This window comes from Dipteris shenzhenensis, chromosome 16 (genome assembly GCF_047967505.1).
Source record: "Dipteris shenzhenensis isolate YYH24624 ecotype China chromosome 16, Dip_SZ_1.0, whole genome shotgun sequence".
NCBI lineage: Eukaryota > Viridiplantae > Streptophyta > Polypodiopsida > Gleicheniales > Dipteridaceae > Dipteris > Dipteris shenzhenensis.
In genome coordinates, this window is record NC_141611.1 from 55,967,363 (window position 1) to 55,971,523 (window position 4,161).

Sequence of the window (4,161 nt, forward strand, 5' to 3'; positions counted from 1 at the left end):
GCATGTGATATGTAGGGTTTCTTAGTAGTGCACCTCACAAGCAACAATGTCAAAAATGAGTAGTCCGACGTGACTCACATGTCATGAGGATCTTGTAGGAATGTCGATGGAGTACTCCTCCAAGCTACTACAACCAAGCGGCACTTATTTTTCAAGTCCTCAACGAAGCATCCATCAGGGTTAAATCTAACCTGCAGACCTTGCTCAACCATCTGGCCAACTGAAACCAGGTTCTTAGTGATTTTTGGAACATGAAGTACATCTGCCAAGTACTTTGTTTTGCCATCCTGCATAGCCAATGGCACTTTACCAACCTGCGTAATTGGGTGCGCAATATCATCACCTGTTTCAACATAACCTGGCTTATCCAAATTTCTGACATCATGAAACCACTCACCATGACTGGTCATGTGGTTAGAGGCACCTGAATCAACATACCAAACATCATTGCAAGCTGCAGCATCTCCTGACATGGAGTTAACCATATGTTGCATCACAAAAAGGTGCTCATTTCTGTCGTCACCATGCCCACTTGATGATGCATAGTTGCTTTGCTGCAACTTTCCACTTTTGATGTCATTCTGCTTTTTATAGCATGTATTCTCCTTGTGTCCAGGCTTTCCACAATAATAGCATTCTATGCTGCTATTTACTTGCTGGTTCCTTTGCCATGAACCACGGCCTCTTTGGCTCCCCCTGCCTCTAGAACTACCACGTCCTCCTCCATAGGATTGGTTTTCCTGTTGTTGCTGTTGGTTCTAATTTCCTGCACGGCCACCAGAGCGGCCTCTTCCTCTACCTCTGCCTCTACCTGTATTCGAGTAGAAAGCAGTCTCTTGAGAAGTTGAGGTGGCTGAACCACCATTCCTTTGCTCTTCACTCAGCAAGAGAGCAATAAGTTCCTGAAAATCAGGAAATGTTTCACGGACTCCAATGGATGTCCGAAATTGTGCATAATCTTTCCCAAGACCATTCAAGGTCACGGACACTAAGTCCTCATCATCAACAGGTACTCCAATGGAGGCAAGAGAATCTGCAAGGCCTTTCACCTTCAAGGAATACTCATTTATATTCAGATTTTTCCTTTGCACATTGTGCAACTCCTGCTTTAGCTGCATCTTTTGTGCTTTGGTATTTGTGCTATATAGCTTCACCAATGTATCCCATGCCTCCTTAGGCGTCTCTAGATCCTGTATATGCACAATCATAGAATCTGAAATGCTAACGGACAGCCAATACAGGCATTTTCTGGCTTTTTCATGCCATTCTTTAAAGGCCTTCAATTCAGCAGGAGTGGGAGCAGCACCCAAAACTGGTTCTGCAGTTTCACCACTGATGTAATCCCAAACTCCCTTTCCCATAAAGAAGTTTGTCATCCTGAACTTCCATGCTTGGAAGTTGTTCTTGTCAAGCTTCTCACTGACAATGGTAGACAGATTCTCAGACATTTTACAAATCACGAATTGCAACAGCAACCTGTAAACACAGCAAATGCCTCAGAAGGGCAAATAGCAAAACTTCTGCGAAAAGCCTCACAGGGGCAGATCTGCAACACTGACGAAAGTGGTATTTCACCACACAGTCACTTCCTCGTGACAATTTTGCATCAACAGGCAACAGGCATGAATCTGCAACTCCCAATATCTCTGCACATAGGCATACGATGCAATTTCTGTGGCACCTTTCCACCGACTAGCCGCGCGGTGGTCGCACAGCAAAAACAGGGCCTTTTTCTGAGTGCCTGCGAAGAACTTCCGCCTTCAAAACGGGCCCCGAAACGGCCTCAAATCAGAAAAATAAAGTCACCTAGGGCTTTGCCCTATCCCGCAGCATATACTGCGCTCTCGCCGCACCGCGAAGGGCCTCTCAATCTGAAGCAGTGCACTCCTGCACTTCTGGCTGTGCTACCTACAGAGATTTGCTCCCAAACTCGAAATAGGGAAGCTACACTGGTCCTCTTACTAGGACACCACAAACTTGGCTAGCTTTCTTGAGCTCCTTACCACGAACAAGGCTCTGATACCATGTAAAGAATAAGGGAGAGAGATAGGAGACTCAAGTTCAGCTTTCTTCACAACACACAAAAGAGAGAGGACACAAGGTTGGAGGGTGAAGCCTTTCTTCACTTTTGCACACAACAACAATACAATAGAAGAGGGAAATACCCTATATGTCAAAACCTAGAATACGTGGTTCATATGTGAACCCAAACCAAAACATACGTGGTAGTCTAACTACACCACACGTACAACTAACATAGGCGGTGACATAAATGATAGTCATCCAGGAGATATGTCGGGGATAGAGCTTGATATCTCAACATCTTGTGCCTACGATGAGTGTTGGGACGATTTGAAATGCACCTGTTTCGTAGGACCTCGAGAAGGTGGAACTAAAGCTTTTTGTTCTCCTCAGAGAACCTGTTTGTAGACACCTCCAAGCTGCCTATGATCAATCCGAAGTATGGAATACTTGCAATACCCATCAAGCATGAGAACTTCATCTCTTGCTGGTTAAAAGTGGCATTCCTAAGAGCTCTAACAAAAATTGCCTTACTTGGTACATTCGGATCTCTTGGAACTCCTAGCACGCAGGTGCTCGAAAAGGGCTGCAACATGGCTGGCCTCCAGGCTCCAATCAAATTGGTAAAGCCTTCCAAGACGTCTGCATAGCTGGAGCCTACAACAATGCAACTGGACCCTACAGATGATGCAATGCATCGCATCCTGCATGGCCATGGCATGGAGTCGCCAGAGAAAAGCAACAAGAGGGACAAAGGGGATTAGAGGTGGGTACGCCTCCTCCACTTGTAAATGAAAAACCAAAGGAACCTAAGTATAATCTTGGGCTATGCAACCACGATACCACCACTAGCTGATCTGTCCAAAACTATTGCAGCAGATACGTGTGACCTCTAATCAATAGTAGCACAATAGTTTTAGGCCATGCTAGGGAACTTGTATCCGAGCTTTAGATCAAGCAAAGGTGCTCTTGTATCCTGTGTCAAGGCAATCACAATCTGTGATTGTCCTATCAAAAGCCTGCCATTATTCTTTATACATAAACTACACTCTGGAACCACCTCAGCATATGATTTTGAATATATTATGTCTTGTGAGCCTTGTTGCATTCCTACAAAATATCCTTTAATGATCTTTTAGAAAAATCCCAAGAGAAAGAGAAGCTTTAGCTTGTTTTGTGTGTTTGTGTGTGTGAGAGAGAGTAGAGAGAGAGAGAGATAGAGAGAGAGAGAGAGAGTAGAGAGAGAGATATATATTCTCATGGCTTTTTGCTACCCTCTCAACTGCACATCATTTGACGCATAAATACACACAACCTTAAACTTAAAGTCTCCCACACTCAAGGACAAAGCAAGGAATTGGCCATCCACATCCCAAAACATCTCTTAACCTTTAATTAGTCTAAACAAAATAGCTACTCCACCTCTACCCCCCTTCGTTGGCAAATTTACTACAACCTCATATCCTATTTGCTTATAGGCTAGCCAAATCCCTTCATCTTCCCCACATTTAAGCACTTGCAACATCACAACCTGTTCTTTCCATTGTATGATTGTTGAAACACATGCTTTTTGCTTTGATTTCCCACAACACTCCCTCACATTCCAAGACACTAGTGGAACTGCAAGGCCTCTTCCCTTCCTTAATCTTGTAGGGTAGCACCTTATAGGCAGCCCGCAAAAAGTTGAATCTATTTTCCTTTCCCCCTCCCATGCTCTTTGCCATATTCTTAATTCTCTTTCAAGGATCCTTAAAAAAGGGCTTCACAGTAGGTTGTTTCTTAAATACCTTTGCATTCGAAGATTTTTCTTCCTGCAATATTTTCCTATGATTTAGTCTGGTTTCCTTTGCACCATTGTGAATAGCATCTCCAGCCTCCCTAATCCTCCCTCTACTGTCCTCGACAACCACTGGAGAATTCGGCTATACCTCCATCTCCTTATTCTCACCAAAATCCATCACCTTTCCTCTATGTCCCACAACTTTCAATGATTCATTTTGAGCCACTCCAGTACCAAAATCGAACACTTTGTGTGATATGGATTTTGCATGTTCCATCTCCTCATCAAGAACGCGCACTTGAAACTTTTGAGAACCTTGGATGTCATCTGATTTTCCACCAGACACCTCGAGCATCTCA